The sequence below is a fragment of the Oncorhynchus kisutch genome, linkage group LG14 (assembly GCF_002021735.2).
Source record: "Oncorhynchus kisutch isolate 150728-3 linkage group LG14, Okis_V2, whole genome shotgun sequence".
NCBI classification, from domain to species: domain Eukaryota; kingdom Metazoa; phylum Chordata; class Actinopteri; order Salmoniformes; family Salmonidae; genus Oncorhynchus; species Oncorhynchus kisutch.
The window spans coordinates 70,882,074-70,902,084 of record NC_034187.2 but is presented as its reverse complement, the minus strand read 5'-3'; the positions used below and the strand labels follow the sequence as shown (position 1 = coordinate 70,902,084).

The following is a 20,011-nucleotide window of genomic DNA, read 5'->3' as shown; positions in this document are numbered from 1 at the left end:
CTCTCTCTCTCTCTCTCTCTCTCTCTCCCCTGTCTCTTCTCTTCTCTCTCTCTCCCCCTGTCTATTCTCTCTCTCTCTCTCTTCTCTCCCCCTGTCTCTTCGCTCTCTCTCTCTCTCCCCTGTCTCTTCGCTCTCTCTCTCTCTCCCCTGTCTCTTCGCTCTCTCTCTCTCTCCCCCTGTCTCTTCGCTCTCTCTCTCTCTCTCCCCTGTCTCTTCGCTCTCTCTTCTATTCCCTGTCTCTCGCTCTCTCTCTCTCTCCCCTGTCTCTTCGCTCTCTCTCTCTCTCCCCTGTCTCTTCGCTCTCTCTCTCTCTCTCTCTCCCCCTGTCTCTTCGCTCTCTCTCTCTCTCTCTCTCCCCCTGTCTCTTCGCTCTCTCTCTCTCTCTCTCTCCCCCTGTCTCTTCGCTCTCTCTCTCTCTCTCCCCCTGTCTCTTCTCTCTCTCTCCCCTGTCTCTTCGCTCTCTCTCTCTCCCCCTGTCTCTTCGCTCTCTCTCTCTCCCCCTGTCTCTTCGCTCTCTCTCCCCCTGTCTCTTCGCTCTCTCTCCCCCTGTCTCTTCGCTCTCTCTCCCCCTGTCTCTTCGCTCTCTCTCCCCTGTCTCTTCGCTCTCTCTCCCCCTGTCTCTTCGCTCTCTCTCCCCCTGGTTCTCTTGCTCTCTCTCCCGCCTTGTCTCTTCGCTTCTCTCTCCCCCTGTCTCTTTCGCCTCTCTCCCGCCTGTCTCTTCGCTCTTCTCCCCCTGTTCTCGCTCCTCTCTCCCCCTGTCTCTTGCTTCTCTCCCCTGTCTCTTCGCTTCTCTCTCCCCCTGTCGCTTCGCTCTCTCCCCTGTCTTCCTTCGCTCTTCTCTCCCCCTGTCTCTTCGCTCTCTCTCCCCCTGTCTCTTCGCTCTCTCTCTCTCTCTTTATCGCTACTCTTCTCCCTCTCCCCCTATCTCTTCGCTCTCTCTCCCTCCGCTCCACTCTCCCCTGTCTCTTCTCCTCTTTCTCTTCTCCCCTGTTTCTCTTCGCTCTCTCTCTCTCTCTTCGCTCTCTCTCCCTCTCCCACCGTCTCTTCGCTCTCATCTCCCTCTCGCTCTCTCCCCCTGTCTCTTCTCTCTTTCTCTCTCCCCCTGTCTCTTCTCTCTTTCTCTCTCGCTCCTCTTTGAAAAGTAGTTCAAATTTGGTCAGTACAAATCTAAACTTATCATAGAAGTTTGGATAGTACAGTAGAGCACAGTAAAGTAACTCTACTTTACTGTGCTCTACTGTACTATCCAAACTTCTATGATAAGTTTAGATTTGTACTGACCAAATAGGTCAGTGATAGGTCAGTACAATACAGTACTGTAAAGTTTAGTACAGTACAATTTGCTGTATTGTACTTTACCTTACTGTACCTAACTGTACTTTAATGTACTGCACTGAACTCTAACTTTAAGGAAGCAGAATACATACATATTTGTATGGCAGAGAAGTGGGGTGAGGACAGGGGTAGGTTTACTCTCCCTGGTCTTTCCTCTCTCTCATGTTGCTCATCCCATATGTCACCCTATTCCCTATATAGTGCACTACATTTGACCAGTACCCTATGAGCCCTCGTAGGGAATAGTGTTACATTTGAAATGCAGACATGGTGTTTTCTATGCAGATTGGGGCACCGGCTGTGACTATCTGAAACAGGAAGCTCCGTGACATTAGCCTAGCTTTGTGTGTGTCATTTGAAATCATCCAGCTGCAGGGAATGGGAATATCCCTTTGAACACACAGCCAGAATGTGAGCCGCTTTCTTTGGTTTCTGAATCAAAGCTGTGGTGTTGCCCAAAGCCGGAGCAAGTAAGTGGAGTAGGACAATTTTGGTGTGTGACGAGGCGATCCCTCTGCGATGGTGTGTGACGAGGCGATCCCTCTGCAATGGTGTGTGACCAGGCGATCCCTCTGCAATGGTGTGTGACGAGGCGATCCCTCTGCAATGGTGTGTGACGAGGCGATCCCTCTGCAATGGTGTGTGACGAGGCGATCCCTCTGCAATGGTGTGTGACGAGGCGATCCCTCTGCAATGGTGTGTGACGAGGCGATCCCTCTGCAATGGTGTGTGACGAGGCGATCCCTCTGCAATGGTGTGTGACGAGGCGATCCCAGAGAAGCCTGAGCAGCTCTTAGTGTAGCTTGACCACTTGAGCCAAGTAGTTCAACTACCAGGACTTTCCTTAGCGCACAGTTGACCCATTACTGACAACATGGGGGGGGGGGGACTCACCAAAACCACGATGGGATAGTCCTGACCTACTGATAGCTGTGGGAATTCTGACTCCCAGATCAACTAGGGGAAAAAGAGATTTTATAATGTCAAATAAAAATACATACAGAGAGAGAGATCTCTTGTTGCCAAATCCCCAGCCCTTTCATTCTAGCCTACATTTAGCTCATCTCTTTCACTGTCTTTCCTTTCTCTGATCCGTCTCTCTCTCGCTCCCTCTCAATTTCTTTCATATTCTGGAATGATCTCACTCTCAATCCATCTCTTTCTCCCTCTTCCTATAATCTATTTTCCATCCTCCTTGCTTTCAGTTCACCCATTATCTATCTATCTATCTATCTATCTATCTATCTATCTATCTATCTATCTATCTATCTATCTATCTATCTATCTATCTATCTAAAGCTAGGGGAAGTGGTGCTCTGCTGTTGTTGAGTATAGTGTGTGTGTCTGCCTGTAACTCTGGCCCTGTTCTTCTGCATCAATAGCCTTGGCTTTGACACAGTTCACAGTCAAGTGAACACAAGGTTAAAAACCATCTTGATTCAAAACAATGACTGGAATCGGGTCAGATTTATCTGTGGAGAACAACAAAGGTAGTGACTGTGATGGACGTTCACCATGTACACTACATGTACATCTGCTCATTTAAAGGCCTATAGCCAATGTTTACTTAACCAAAAGGCACGGCCAGGCTGGTAAGACACCTCTGTTCAAGTGCCGGCACTAATTTGCAAACCGATTCTATATGTAGAAACGGGCGAAAATTATGTCTGTCTGTTTCCCCCTGGCGGTCACTATAACACACCGCGCAGACAGCAAGCGAACAGACGGCAAACAGACTGACTTTTAATGTGGTGTGTTTTCTCCATAACATAGCACCTGCATTCAGTATGTTGTTGTGATGAATGAGTGGTCTTTAAACACCCAGCCTCTAATTTTAGTTTGATTTGAATTCCCTCTTCTCAGAGCCCTCAAGCAAAGGACTAGTGTAGGTTGAAGTGGCCCGTAGTTGCTGATCTGGAGTCCGTTTAGCGTTTTCTCCTCTAATGGTTTAGGTTACGATTGGAGGAGGGGAAGCTGATCCTAGATCTGTACATAGGGGAAACTTCAACAGAGTTGGTTCAGGGCTGTAAAGATGCACTGCTTGCGGCTGTGATTGGACCCAGAGGAGCTGCTGTGAGCGTTGTCGTGAGCACTGTCAGAGAAATCTGTTTGCCGCTCTGCTTGCACACTGAGAGACAATTCTGTAATAGCTGACTAAATTACAATTCAGTGAAACGAGAGCGAGATTGGTAGAGGGAGGGAACGGGAGGGACTCCTGGTGTCTGTGTTTAGTCACGACTCAGCCTGACTGACCTGTTTTCCTCAGACTCTACGTAACGCAGGAATTACACACAGACACACACACACACACACAGAATGACTCACTGTGCCACCTAGACACCCAAAGCCCCCCTGCTTAACAGTAACACACACCTAGTCATTGTGGGGTGTTCTGTCTGAAAACGCCCGTCCGGCATTGGTGACAAATGCCAAGTAGAGGTTTTAATATGTGGTCCTGTGGCGTCTGAGGCACTTGGAAAAAACAGAAAGCCACTAGGCTATAGCTGCTAAGAAGATGGCACTGACAGACATGGCAGCTCTGCTTCTAGCTCCTAAGCAACTTTGCAGAATTACATTATTAGCTCAGAATGTTTTTTATGTTATTACATAGACTACTGTTCAAAAGTTTTAGAACACCTACTCTTTCAAGAGCTATCCCTCCCCCACCTCACTTTTTTTGGTTACTACATGATTCCATATGTGTGATTTCCTAGTTTTGATGTCTAGTAAAAATAAAGAAAAACCCTTGAATGAGTAGGTGTTCTAAAGCCTTTGACCAGTAGTGTACAGCCAGAAATAACTTTTGGATATCACCAGCAGTACGACCAGAAATACGACTTTCCCGAATTGGATCCTTTGTTCGTACCCCTCCAGGGCAATCGGACTTATCCCAGAGGCTGCTCCAAGATAGGGAGAAGAGGTATTCGGAATGGATGTCACGTGTGCTCCCTCCCCGGCCTCTAGGTCACCAGGCTGCTCGTTATGGCGCACACCTGTCACCATCGTTACTTACGCGCACCTGCGCGTAATCAGACTCACCTGGACTCCATCACTTCCCTGATTACCTTCCCTATATATGTCACTCCCTTTAGTTCCTTCCCCAGGTGTTATTGTTTCTGTTTCATGTCTGTGCGTTGTTCGTGTTTCTTGTTGTGTATTATGTTGTGTTTATTTATTAAAACACTCCCTCTCTGAACTTGCTTCCCGACTCTCAGCGCACATCGTCACAGAATAACGCCTCTTGAATGTCGTCCTCCATGGCCTGGGTCTCAGCCACAGACAGAGGGTAGATGTGTCTGCTCGGAGGTGTGGCACTGGAAAACAGGTCGATGGTACAGTCCCAGGGGCGATGAGGAGGGCGACCGGTAGGGCGGGTCTTGGAGAATACCTCCCTTAGATCCTGATATTCCTCCGGGATGTTGGGCTGGAGGGCAACCACCGGACTCTCAACCAACGTGGAACCACAGGGGACAGGAAAGCAGGTCTTCCGGCATTCAGGTGACCAGTCAGTGTTTCTCATCCTCGAACATGAGATGGTAGGGTCATGCCACTGAAACCAAGGTAGGCTGAGGATGATCTTGTGAACGGGTGTACTGGAGATGAAGAAGGGGATGATTTCCTGGTGATTTGGCTCCACGGTGAGGGTCAGTGGTTGGGTGATGTGTGATGGTTCTGGATCCTAGAGGCCGACAGTTGAGACTTTGAACTGGAAAAGGAGAGGAGAGCGGGTAGGTAGTAATATTGAGAGAGGAGGCAAGGGTCTGTTCCCCGCGACGTCGGAATCCACTACATCTGTGGACACAGGGCATGAGGGACAGTCAGTCAGAGTGATGGGTACTAAAGAGTTTAACAGGAAGAGAAGTAGAGGGAATACTCACTCCTGGTCCAGGTGATGTAACATCACGTGACCGTCCCTCTGCTCTAGTGGACCCCTGATTCTGAAGTAACGGACACGGCTGGCGCTTGTGTCCTCCCTGGCCACAGTACAGATAACGCCCCATCTGTATCCGTCTGCGTCGTTCCACTGCGGGAAGGCGCGTAACCGCTACCCCCATGGGTTCAGGCTCTGATCCCGAACACCCGCCGAAGGAGGGAGAAGTTATCTAGATGCCGCCGCTCCCGGAGGAGGTTATCCAGACAGAGGGTCATCCCAATGAGTGTGTCATGGGTGAGGTTGTCATCCCAATGACTGTGTCCAGGGTGAGGTGGTCATCCCAAGGAGTGTGTCATGGGTGAGGTTGTCATCCCAGCGAGTGCGTCCAGGGTGAGGTTGTCATCCCAATGAGTGTGTCCAGGGTGAGGTTGTCATCCCAATGAGTGTGTCCAGGGTGAGGTTGTCATCCCAATGATGGGCGTCCAGGGTGAGGTTGTCATCCCAACGAGTGCATCCAGGGTGAGGTTGTCATCCCAACGAGTGCGTCCAGGGGTGAGGTTGTCATCCCAACGAGTGCGTCCAGGGTGAGGTTGTCATCCCAACGAGTGCGTCCAGGGTGAGGTTGTCATCCCAACGAGTGCGTCCAGGGTGAGGTTGTCATCCCAACGAGTGCGTCCAGGGTGAGGTTGTCATCCCAACGAGTGCATCCAGGGTGAGGTTGTCATCCCAGCGAGTGCGTCCAGGGTGAGTTTGTCATCCCAACGAGTGCGTCCAGGGTGAGGTTGTCATCCCAACGAGTGCGTCCAGGGTGAGGTTGTCATCCCAACGAGTGCGTCCAGGGTGAGGTTGTCATCCCAACGAGTGCGTCCAGGGTGAGGTTGTCATCCCAACGAGTGCGTCCAGGCTGAGGTTGTCAACTCTGCCCTCCGAAGGATGATCGAAAATACATTTAAACAGAGCCACGAACCCCTCATAAGACTCGAGCTCCTCCTCTCCTCTCTTCCAGACGGCCGTAGCCCATTCCAATGCCCGCCCAATCAGCAGAGAAAAAGCCACGGCAACCTTAGACCTCTCGGGGGTGGGGGCTCCCATCTGATGTGCGAAATAGAGGGAGCACTGATGGAGGAAGCCACGGCATTTGGATGGTGTCCCGTCATATTCCCCCGGGAGGGATAAAAAGGCATCGCCGACCTGAGCAGGTTGCTGAATGGGCTGGTGTGCTGACTCGTTGGGTAGACTGGCTCTAGAATATCCTCCGCTGTTGAGACGTGGTAGACTGTGGAGAACCTCTTTCATGGCCGTCCCCAGTTGAGCCAGCTGATCATGGTGTTGATGAAGAAGGTCACCTTGTTCATTGATCGTCTGGGAGATGTCCGGTTGTCCTCCCCGCGCAGACCCCTTCTAAATAACGTGCTGAGCGCCAGCTCATTCCATCCACTGGAAGGTAAGCGCATACTCAGCAGCCGCCTGGTTCCCATGGATCATCCCTTGGGTTGGCGTCCTGCGGCTGGAGCCGAACGCGCCGGGGAGGGGGTAACGTCAGGTATGCTCTGTCTCCGGCGCTCTAGGTCGCCATGCTCCTGCGTCTCAGCCAGATTGACAGGTTTCCAGCGCCTCTGCAGAGGTGTCTGCTCCTGATCCCCGGGATCGTCATTTTGGTCGGCGTCCTGCGGCTGGAGCTGCGTGTCGGGGAGGGGGTACTGTCACTTGTGCTCCCTCTCTGGCCTTTTGGTCACCAGGCTGATCATTATGGCACACACTTGTCACCATCGTTACGCGCACCTGCGCGTCATCAGACTCACCTGGACTCCATCCCTTCCCTGATTACTTTCCTTATATATTTCACTCCTTTTGGTTCCTTCCCCAGGCATTACTGTTTCTGTTTCATGTCTGTTCGTGTTTCTGTTTCATATAGTGTTTCTTGTTTTGTATTATGTTGCGTTTTATTTATTAAAACACTCACTCCCTGAACTTGCTTCCCGACTCTCAGCGCACATCGTCACAGTGGACTTCTAGTCCAACTCGAGGCGTGCACACCATCCACTGCTTCAGAGTATATTACTCGCTAATGTTCCATTTTTAAACATTTCTTTTTAACCTTCATTTAACTAGGCAAGTCAGTTAAGAACAAAATCTTATTTACAATGACAGCCTACTGAGGAACAGTAGTTTAACTGCCTTGTTCAGGGGCATAACGACAGATTCTTACCATGTCGGCTCGGGGATTCGATCCAGAAACCTTTCGGTTACTGGCCCAACGCTCTAACCACTAGGCCAGTGGTCACCAACCTTTTCTGAGTCAAGATCACTTTCTGAGTCAAAATGCAGGCCGAGATCTACTGCTCAGATTTTTTATTAATATGACTTTAAAAAATGTTAGCCGTTGCAACATTAACCAATTAAAAACAGTACTGTAGCAATGAGGTGTGTGCAGTAAGCTATAGGCCCAATACATTACCACCACACACTGGCTTTGCTTGAATTTACCTGCCAATGCATTGTTGTTTCAAAATTTGAGGTAGGCTATATGATCACACCTGTGATAGATCCATTGTTGTATTACTTGTGAGGCACAGCTGAGTGAACATATATTTTAAATAATTAGCTTTTTATTTACTGGGCTGATGGTGCCTGCATCTGGTCAGTCTCAGTGGAGGGGGAGAACAGCAGACTGAGGGTCCATCTCTCAACATCCCTCTGCTCTCCCATTCCTCCACTGACACTGACCAAAAAGGACACCGTCTCCCACCTGATGGCTAAACTCGTGTCGCACCGCATTATTTCTGCTGCATGCGAAAATTGTTGTTGTTACTCCTATCACCAGAGAAAATGAAATATTCCTTGCTATTAAAATAGACCCATGCTGCTAATAATAACAACGCAAGCCAACAGATACACTTTCCTACTCATTCATTACTGCTGCACTGCTTCTTGTAGCGCTGAGTGGAAATAGGACAAACACACATTTTATGGGTTATAAGTGTTGAATACAAAGTGTTGACAGTGCTGAGTAAGAACTTAAACACGAACTCACTCAGAAACAGCAGCTCTTTGCTGTATTTGTTGACAGTCTCTCTAGTCATGGTTTTGAAATCTCAGGGTTACTCAACCTTGCACCTTAGAGGCTGATGCCTTATGTACATAGACATGGAATCACTGGTCACTTTAATAATGTTTACTCATGCCATATAATTGAAGTCGGAAGTTTACATACACATACACCTTAGCCAAATAGATTTAAACTACGTTTTTCACAATTCATGACATTTAATTCTAGTAAAAATTCCCTGTCTTAGGTCAGTTAGGATCACCATTTTATTTTAATGTGAAATGTCAGAATAATGGTCGAGTGATTTATTTCTTCACATTCCCAGTGGGTCAGAAGTTTACATACACTTAATTAGTATTTGGTAGCATTGCCTTTAAATTGTTTAACTTGGATCAAACGTTTCGGGTAGCCTTCCACAAGCTTCCCACAATAGGTTGGATAAATTTGGGCCCATTCCTCCTGACAGAGCTGGTGTAACTGACTCAGGTTTGTAGGCCTCCTTGCTCGTACACGCTTTTCCAGTTCTGCCCACACATTTTCTATAGGACTGTGGTCAGGGCTTTGTGATGGCCACTCCAATACCTTGACTTTGTTGTCCTTAAGCCATTTTGCCACAACTTTGGATGTATGCTTGGGGTCATTGTCCATTTGGAAGACCCATTTGCGACCAAGCTTTAACTTCCTGACTGATGTCTTGAGATGTTGCTTCAATACATCCACATAATTTCCCTTCCCCATGAAGCCATCTATTTTGTGAAGGGCACTAGTCCCTCCTGAAGCAAAGCACCCCCACAACATGATGCTGCCACCCCCATGCTTCACGGATGGGAAGTACGATCAATTGTTGGAAAAATTACTTGTCATGCACAAGTAAGACTTGCAAGACTATAGTTTGTTAACATAAATTGGTGGAGTGGTTGAAAAATGAGTTTTAATGACTCCAACCTAAGTGTATGTAAACTTCCAACTTCAACTGTATGTAAATGCTGTATTCTACGGTATTTTAGTCAATGCCATTCCGACATTGCTCATCCTAGTATTTATATATTTCTTAATTCCATTCTTTTACTTTTAGATTTGTGAATTTGTGCGATATTGCTGCGCTGTTGGAGCTAGGAACTCAAGCATTTAGCTACACCTGCAATAACATCTGCTAAATGGGATTCATTAAAATCCCATACTTTGAAATCACGATGTAATGCATCTGATTTGTTTTTTTATCCTCCTAAAAATATGAATGCTTAGCGTTGTGTAATATCAGTCACATTTGAATTATGTCTAGTTACTCACATTAGGATGTTTTGGGTGGAAGGAGTAGATTGGCCTAGATTGTGGTAGTATATTTTTTCCCCCTTGACTGCTAGGATGCAGTGTCAGAAGTGAAAGGATAAATTAGGTTAAGTGGATCCTTGCTGTAAAGTAGTGGTTTCTAAAAACTCACTCCTGTCTGTAGAAGCCACTAACACCCACACAACAGGGGTGCGTACAAATGATCTTTCTCCTGAAGTGTGCACTTGTTCACTTCCCTTCATGGATTTAAAAGGAAATGACTGGTATATGGAAACTCCCTCTAGCCCATTCCAACACCAATCCAATGCTTTTAAATTTGTGGGGATCAGTGAACGAGTGCACACTTCAGGAGGAAAGAGAGATTATTTGGACACACCCATTGTCTGTGACCGGCTGCGAGGGAGGCAATCTCCATAAAGGGCCTTAGCTTTGGGACACAACATCTGGAGTGTGTGCATTGGTCGAACTCCCAGTGTTGTGCATCGTTCTGGTGGTTAGCAACGGAAAATAACCATATCTCAATATAGCCGGCTTCACCTAAAAAAACTTTATAATCTCTAGGAACTGTATTTACCAGAAAAAGTGAAATCTTTTATTTTCCCTTGCCAACCACCAGAATGATGAACAACTCAGGGATACCACAGTAGGCAAGCAAGCTGAGCCAGCCCAGACACACTGGTCCTAGGACAGGAGACCGGCCCTTTCTCCCTTCCTCATGTGTGTGTGTCACAGTAGACCCAGGGTCTGGTTCATTGATTGTGAGAATGGGGGAGGATGGAAATCATGATGAATCCATTTCCTCCCAATAATACAGAGCTGATCAGAGAGCGAAGCAGAGCATTGAACCCCAGACACTAGCAGTCTATCATTAGGTTGGGGTAGAGATTATCTTATGCACAGAGTTTACCCCTCATATCAACCAGCAACAGGTTCCTGTACACTGAGTATACCAGACATTAGGAATACCTTCCTAATATTGAGTTGCACCCCCACTTTTGCCCTCAGAACTGCTTCAATTTGTGTCTCAGGGCTTAAAAATCCTTCTTTAACCTGCCTCCTCCCCTTCATCTACACTGATTGAAGTGGATTTAACAAGTGACATCAATAAGGGACCATAGCTTTCACCTGGATTCACCTGCTCAGTCCATATCATGGAAAGAGCAGGTGTTCCTAATGTTTTGTACATTTGGTGTATGTTGTGTATAGGCTAAGTGAAGTGTCTTGTGATTTATTTTATTTTGATTTATTAGGATCAGGTGCCAATAACGCCAATGGCGACAGCTAGTCTTACTGGGGTCCGATGTGATATGTATGTCTGGAACAAATGCATGTAAGGTTGCTAAGCAAATGTACCTATGGGACGATAAAGGATTCATTCATTAAAATCCCATACTTTGAAATCACGATGTAATGCAGCAGATGACATTGGTATTGAGAATGCCAAAACCATATGGCATTAAATGACAAAAGCAGCTTCATTTTGATTGGATGTTGCATGCCATTGAAATAGTGCTTCAGTTCCTTCATGTATCAGCACAGTTGCTTGAGATGTCACTTGCAAACTGCAACAAAAGTTGTGTGAAAGTTGCTTTGTTGCCTAACCATAACCATTAGGTGGGTGAATGCAAAACTGACTGAAGATCAGTGTTTGGAGCCATCATTACTTTGATCATGTATTCAGTCATGATGGCTAATGTTTTTCACCGTGGGTTGCATGCTGACCTACTCAGTTTCGCATGGAGGAAAGGATGTGTTCTGGACATACCATGCCTGGAGTTTTGCTCCAGTTCTGTGTGCTGTTGATCGATGACAGATGTTTCTTTTGTTGCCCTCGTGATGACAGCCAGTGGAGGCCCAGCCTCGGTCGGGAAAGGTTCCACTCAAAGGTCAGGGATCAAGTTATGTAAATGTCGCACGAGGGACTTCAGGAGCCATGTTGAGGCAATGAAAATCAAAGCTCCCGCACTCCCCCAACTGGTAAATACGACTCAAAATGCTAACCCCTAATATGTGACTGGCTGCATAAAGAGTTTTATGGTGTAGTTCACCTCAGTTCAGGGTCGTGTTCAGCAGGGCACACCGTAGCGGAACATTTTGCAACAGAAAGGGAAAATGTGTGTGTTCATAATTGATCAATTCAGGTAGTCTACCTCCAGTTTCAAAACGTTCTCTCCCCTCTGGACACGACCCAAACAAGTCACACTCTACATGGAGCTCCCAGGTCGGTTGTAAACCTTCACACGTATGCTGACGTTTCAGGCCTATACACGTGACGCTGGTTTGAAATGGTTTAGAGGCCACCTGCATTCCTCTAGGTGGATGTGTGAAATATTGCTGCTAATGACATCTGGGAGGGGGGGTGGCATTGACACCTTCTGAAGCACTGACTTCTGGGTAAGGGCTCTCAGCTGCTGCTCTACTGCTTCTTCTGTTTGGGCACCTCCGTTGTGACCTTTAACCCTTAGTGGAATGGTGCTGCTTTGAAGTTGGCGGCAACATCTTTGTGAATGTATAGGATATTCTCACCCCATTGCTGTGTTGTGTGTTACCCTGCTACCATGACAACAGTGTTACAATGTGAAGCTTGTTGTAGCAGACCTATTTCATGCATTGGAACGATTGATGTGCTGTGATTCTTGTTTTGGTAGTCTGTGTTGGTTACTGTAGGACATTAGTTAGGTATGTTGATAAATCGATTTGTTGCAACTAATTTAATTTCCCCCTCCATATCAGTATCCATTTCCATGCCAATACTTTTTATTTCCTAATGTAGTATGGCCTGCCTTCTTAATTTTCAAATGGCAGTGGTCAGTGGATGGCCCAAAATTCATGAAGCATGTCTTTGATTTCAACACACACACACTACACACACACACACACACACACACACAGCCTCCCTCCCCAACTCTCCCATGTTATGTCATACTGTGCAGCCCTCGGTTCTCTGTACCCACTGGCCTAAATGCATCAGAAAGCAGCTGGCAGGTTTATTTTTAGTTCAGTTTCAGTCGAGAGAGCATCAGGTCCCCACTCAGGGAAATCGCTTCACTGAAGTGCCTGGTGTCAAAACAGCCCCGTTGGACATGGAGGTTACACACTGAGACACACACACACACACACACACACACACACACACACACACACACACACACTGAGACAAAACACACTGAGACACATACACGGACAAAACTCCCACATAAACACACACACAGGCCACATTCAGTCACAACCATCACCCCGCTGCATGATGCTACACTCACTTGACCTCTCAAATTGTGTCTCCACAACGATTAAACCATAATTCTTTGAAGAGGTCATCGCCATAATAATAAACGGCAGAATTTTAAGGAGGCCACCATCTTGGCACAGTGAAATGACTTGGCATTTCCCGAGTGGCGCAGTGGTCTAAGGCACAGCTAGCGGCATCACTACAGACCCTGGTTTGATCCTGGGCTGTATCACAACAGGCCATGATCGGGAGTCCCATAGGGTGGCGCACAATTGGCCCAGCGCCGTCTGGGTTAGGGGAGGGTTTAGCCAGGGTAGGCCGTCATTGTAAATAAGAATTTGTTCTTAACTGTCATGCCTAGTTAAATAAAGGTTCAATATTTTTGTACATGTTTTTTTTTCTTCTTCAAAATAGCAACTCGACCTACTTGATCATCCATGCACCAAGTCTGAGTCTCCTCAAACTTCTGAGAACCAAGCCTGAACCGAGGCCTCCAGGCAGGCCCCTCTATGACCACCGCCAAGGTGCAGAAATAAATATCTCCAAATTCCAAGGGGACACGTTGCAACAACGTGACATGGGTGCTGAGTGCACGGCCACTAGGGATGTATCTGCACATGAAACCCCCAATGTTGATCCGGGGTGGGCTGTTGGGCACGGTGGGGGTGGCGGTGGCATCTTGAGGATGGATAGCAAATGGGCTCTCATCCCAAACCTTGTTGGTCCTGAAAGGTGTGCAGTCGACCCTCCACTCCCTGGTTTCCAATTTATTTTTAAGTGCCATCATACCCAGGCCCCAGATGCCCACAGCTGCTCGAAAAATTGACAGTGTAAAAAAGAGCTGGGTAATTGTTCTGAAGAACTTTCCATCAAAAAGTACCCATGAGAACAAACATGTACCAACAAAAACTAGTTCATAAGAGCATTTCAAATTGGGTGTCAAATTAAAGGCTATTTTAAAAACAAATAATTATGTTTTAAGTGAGAAGTAGGCATTGGTCTGAAGCTGAAAAAGAAAGGGAGAAGTAAATTATTAGAATTAACATTCTTGAAGAATTAACAAGTAATGATAGACCTGACAATTAGTTAGTGATTTTACTGATATACATTTTGTGATTAAACTTTGAATTGGTAGCGGAGTTATCAAAAACTCAAACTGAATTACTGCAACTGAAAAGACTATAATGGGAAATCATAATAGTCACAAACCACAATTGGGTCACCTGCTACTGTCCTCCCTTCCACTCGCATACTGTTATGTTCAGCAATCTCTCTCTCTCTCTCTCTCGCAGTACAGTACATTGTAATGCACTGTACTGCACTCTACACTACTGCACTGTATGAAACTCTACCCTACTCTACTGCACTGTACTCTACACTACTGCACTGTACTGAACTCTACCCTACTCTACTACACTGTACTGTACTCTACCCTACTTTACTGTACTGAACTATACACTACTGTACTGTACTGAACTCTACCCTACTCTACTGCACTGTACTGAACTCTACCCTACTCTACTGCACTCTACTGAACTCTACCCTACTCAGTTGCACTATACTGAACTCTACCCTACTCTGCTGAACTCTACTGTACTGAACTCTACCCTACTGTGCTGTACTGTACGGAACTCTACTCTACTGCACTGTACTGAACTCTACCCTAATCTACTTTTCTGTGCTGTATTTTACTGCACTGTACTTTACTGTGTCTACTGTGCTGCACTGTGATGTCCAAACCAGTGAAATGTGGAATTGCCCTTGGTGTGTCAACCATAGTAATAGAATGAAAACAAACTCATTCTAGTTTAGCGGTGTCAAAAGTCCTTGATCCATTCGATCGGATCCTTACATTTTTCCAGTCAGTTCACGTGTTGTGTGTGTGTGTGCATCCATCAACCTTGTACCTCCTGAGATTTACTGATCTCAACATCCCTGCCTCTCGCTTTCTCTCCTGTTGATTGCATGTGACCCTTGAGTCTAACCGGCACAAACACACAGCACAGCACCACACAATTAAGCTCCACCATAGCTCCCACTTGTACTGACTTCTGGGAATTGGACCCTCAGAGACCTCAGCCTGTAATTGTGTGTTTCTGTTTGTTTAACTGCTGAGTCAATGCCCTGTGCTGCTCACCCACCTAGAATCTGTTTGTCACTTCACTTTAAGATTATGGGGTTGGACTTTACTGTTTTGATTGTCAGGGTGGTATAGAATAGGTTTGCAATTTACTTGCCATTTAGCTTGTTTGTTTTTTTTAGATAAAAAAAAAATCTGTATTTAACCAGGAAGGGCTCATTGAGATTAAAATCTATTTTTCAAGAGCGCCCTGGCCAAGATAGGCAGCACCAAGTCATTACAAAAAAAATAGACAAACAACATGAAAAACTACAAGTAATCTAGTAAAAACCATTGAATTCACAAGAGTATAAAACAGCAAATTAACAACATTGACAGGTCAGGGAATCAGCCTCAAAATCCTTCATCAGTGATTTTAAAAACACCAATCGGGACAAGTTCTTCCAGTTTAAAAGTATTTTGTAAGGTGTTCCAAGACGATGGCGCAGAGTACATAAAGGCCCTTTTTGCAAATTCAGATCAGACATTTGGAACAGTTAGCAGGATGAAGTCCAGCGAACGAAGAGAGTACCCACCACATTTCTGAACAATAAAAATGCACAAATAAAAAGGTAGTAAACCCAAAATGGCTTTGTAAATAAAAGTATACCAGTGACTGAGCTTACGAGTAACTAGAGAAGGCCAGCCAACCCTGGTATACAAAGTGCAGTGGTGCGTAAGGGTTTTGCAGTTTAAAATAAATCTCAAAGTGCCATGGTAAAGAGTGTCAATTGATCTCAAACACTGAGCAGAAGCATTCATATATCAAATATCCCCATAGAGTCTAGTAAAGGCATAAATGTAGCTGATACTAGCCTCCTTCTGGCTTCAAAAGAAAAACAGGCCTTATTCCTAAAATAAAATCCCAATTTCAGCTTCAATTTTTTTGCAAGTTGTTGAATATGCAATTTAAAAGAGAGGCCATCATCAATTAAAATTCCAAGATATATATAAGGTTACAACCTCAATCTCCTTCCCCTGACAGGTAGTAATAGGTGAAAGGTTCAGATTTCTTGCATTAGAAAACACCATTAGTTTCGTTTTGTCAGTATTGAGGAGAAGCTTCAATTGACACAAGGTATGTTGAACTGTATAAAAAGCAGTTTGCATGTTCTGGAAAGCTTTTGTAAGAGACGCGGGACAACAGTAAATAACAGTATCATCAGCATAAAAATGAAGTTGTGCATTTTGGACATTTTTGTCTAAATCATTTATAAATAGTGCGTAAGAGAGGACCAAGTACAGAGCCTTGGGGCACACCATTCAAGACAGATTATTTAACAGACATAAGCCCATCAAATTGAGTGCTTTGAGTTCTATCAGACAGATAGTTAGCAAACCATGCAACTGCATGCTCCAAAAGACCTACACTCGACAATCTCTGCCTTAGTATAGCATGATCAACTGTATCAAAAGCCTTAGAGAGATCAATAAAAAGTGAGACACAGTGCTGTTTTTTGTCAATGGCTTCAGTGATATCATTTAAAACCTTCATGGCTGCTGTAATTGTGCTATGCTTCTTCCTGAAGCCCGATTGGTACATTGATAAAATAGAGTTAGTAAATAAAAACTATTTTAGCTGTTCACTTACAAGGGTTTCAAGTATTTTCACCAGGGGTGACCGCTTTGAGATTGGCTTATAATTATTTAAGAGTTGGATCTCCCCCTTTTAAAAGTGGTAGGACAAATGCTGATTTCCAGATCTTTGGAATTTCATTACATTCCAGGGTTAGATTGAACAGAGATGTAAGTGGTTCAGCTATGAAATCAGCTGCCAGATTTAAAAAGCAGGGATCCAAAAGATCAGGACCTGCAGGCTTTCTCTGATCTAAGGATTTCAGGGCTTTGTGTACCACCTGCACTGAGAATGGCAAAAAGCTAAAAGTAGTTGCCTGGGCATGCAAGGCAGGGAAAGGCTAGACCTAAAGAGCTGTATGGCTATTGTTTAGAAAGGGGGGCTCAGGGGAAAGGGAGACCTGCTGGACAGACAAGGTAATGAACGGCGGCAATGAAAGCAAGATTGTGCCAAGCCAACTTGACAGTATTTTAAAAAATATATATGTTTTTCAATGTATTACATTATTAACTACAGCTGGAAATAACTTTTGGATATTAGATCGGCGGTCACTGAACAGCATTTCCACCAGAAATTCAACTTCCCTGAGTTGGATCCTTTGTTTGAACTCTAGGCCCGTTACAATATGCGTACAGCCCCAACAGATCCACAGAGGACTCGATCGCTATCACACTGCCCTCTCCCATCTGGACAAGAGAAATACACACACTGCTCTCGCCCATCTGGACGAGAGAAATACACACACTGCTCTCTCCCATCTGGACGAGAGAAATACACACACTGCCCTCTCCCATCTGGACGAGAGAAATACACACAATGCCCTCTCCCATCTGGACGAGAGAAATACACACAATGCCCTCTCCCATCTGGACGAGAGAAATACACACACTGCCCTCTCCCATCTGGACGAGAGAAATACACACACTGCCCTCTCCCATCTGGACGAGAGAAATACACACACTGCCCTCTCCCATCTGGACGAGAGAAATACACACACTGCCCTCTCCCATCTGGACGAGAGAAATACACACACTGCCCTCTCCCATCTGGACGAGAGAAATACACACACTGCCCTCTCCCATCTGGACGAGAGAAATACACACACTGCCCTCTCCCATCTGGACGAGAGAAATACACACACTGCCCTCTCCCATCTGGACGAGAGAAATACACACACTGCCCTCTCCCATCTGGACGAGAGAAATACACACACTGCCCTCTCCCATCTGGACGAGAGAAATACACACACTGCCCTCTCCCATCGGGACGAGAGAAATACATATAGTGAGCTCCAATAGTATTGGGACAGTGACATTTTGTTTGTCTCTTTACTCCAGCACTTTGGATTTGAAATTATACAATGACTATGAGGTTAATAAAATGCAGACTGTCAGCTTTTATTTGAAGGTATTATTTGAGGGTATTCGTCCATATTGTTTGAACCGTTAAGACATTATATAACTTTTTGTACATAGTCCCCCCATTTTAGGGGACCAAAAGTATTGGGACAAATTGACTTGTATGTGAATTAAAGTGGAACAGACAGTGTTTTAACTGCTTTGCAAATGTGAAACAAACAATCATATATGTCAAAAATATCAAATTCCCAGTTTATGCTACAAAACCAACTTTATAAAAACATGATAAAAATGGGTTCTATTTGACTCAACATTCCATGACGTACACTAAGGCATTTTGGCAGAATACATGGTTCAATGCATGATTAATAGAATTCACCAATACATTTCTTGGAAGTCTGCTAAATATTGATATCAGGTTGTAAATCACTGCTGGCATGGTACATTGTTTGCTACCGCCATTCAGGATGCACTGTTTGTTTCAATTAGGATTTTGGGGGGACAAAAACTGACAAATGTAACTAAGGCTGGGAATGTCAATACAATCAAACTAGTAAGGACAATGATCACAAGTCAGTCATAATGTGGTTAATATGCTACCGTATCTATTTATGTAGCAAGATAAAAACACAGCGCCTAACACTAGCTAGCTAACTAGATTGCTGCTAGGAGGACATTATGTCATTGGAGGAGTGGGTGAGTGACTGACTTTTCCCCGTATCGTTTTTTGGCGGTTACACAGCTAGAGATTGGGGTGTCATTTGTTTAGCTAGCAATAAATGTGAATCGCTTCTTTAGCTAGCTATCTAGGCAAAAAAGTAATTGTTAGTCACGAACGCTCTGTAAAACATGTAAACAGCCTAACCAGCTCTGCTAAGGCCAGTAAAATGGTCAGAATGAGATGTTCTCTCATGTGTTTCTGTAAGTAGCAAGCTAGCCAACTTTAGCCAGTTAGCTTGGATGCTTGATTGGGACAACACATGCTGCAGAGGACGAGCAGGCTAGTCCCCATCATTTATCAGTGCAATTTTTTGTTGTTGTTGATCCAATTGGTAGTTACAGTCTTGTCCCATCGCTGCCTCTCCAGAGTCCGTATGGGAGTTGCAAAGGTCGAGAGCCATGAGTCCTTTGAAACACGACCGCGCCAAGCTGCACTGCTTCTTGACACACTGCTTGCTTAACCCGGAAGCCAGCCGCACCAATGTGTCTGAGGAAACACTGTACAACTGTTGACCGTACAACTGGCGCCCAAACGCCCAGCCGCCACAAGGAGTCGCTAGAGCGCGATGGGAAAAGGACATCCCAGCCGGCCAAACTTCCCCCTAACCCTGACGATGCTGGGCCAATTGTGCGCCGCCTCATGGGTCTCCTGGTCACGGCCGGCTGCGACACAGCCGGGAACAATCCCAGATCTGTAGTGATGCCTCTAGCACTGCAATGCAGTGGCGTAGACCCCTGCGCCACCCTATCAGTGAAATTGACGGCCAACTAGCTGAGAAAGTTTGAGCGGGTTTATCTAATGTTCCTTCATTAGATTTGAGCTAATCTTGCTCTGGCTGGCATTAGTTGTTGATCTTGATGTTGTTGATGTGCATATAGGGAAAGAGAGCTGGACTCCCATTGTATTTAGCTACAAATTTGCAGAAATCCATTCAAGTGTATTTTGTGGCTTTTGCTGAATGTGTTCTAATGATCTAAAGTCGTGCTGTTGCAACTGTCTGTAAACACAGTCCAGTTCAAAGTGAATGATGGCAGGCCTTTGTACCTCTGACTGGCTATGGCGCACCGGTCTGCGTAGACTCCAGTCCTGCACAAGACAGATGTTTTTATTAGGTTTTATTTCTTGCAGTGTCTATTAATTGTCCAAATACACGGCCGCTTTCCCACTCTGTATTGCTATAGAAGTTTTACAAATGCCTTAGTATACGCAATTCCCAAACATTCTAAGACTTCATGAAAACGTGAAAATGACCATATCTTAGTGCTCACTTGTCAGAAATTTAAAAATAATAATGATATAAAGTGTCATTCTTCCTGGGGGTGTATATGAACAGAATTTATAATAATAATAATAATAATAATAATAATAATAATAAGATAAAATGTTGCTAAAATGCTGGCGGTTCAATTTTAAAAGTAGTAATAAGTTAAGTAGGAAAAAGCAAATGCATCCAGCAAATG

The 20,011-nt window shown here is 45.3% G+C and overlaps 1 protein-coding gene across 3 annotated transcripts in view; it reads left to right on the top strand.

Moving 5' to 3' along the window:
- LOC109903406 (protein tyrosine phosphatase type IVA 3) overlaps window positions 1-20,011 on the top strand; it is a 61,665-nt gene that overhangs the window by 6,745 nt on the left and 34,909 nt on the right. The window contains exon 2 of one of the 3 annotated variants that reach the window (XM_020500085.2): window positions 11,392-11,525. The exons of the other annotated variants lie outside the window; for them this stretch is intronic. The gene's annotated coding sequence lies outside the window, so the exon portion shown is untranslated. The remainder of the gene's footprint in view (window positions 1-11,391; window positions 11,526-20,011) is intronic. 3 annotated transcript variants of the gene reach the window in all.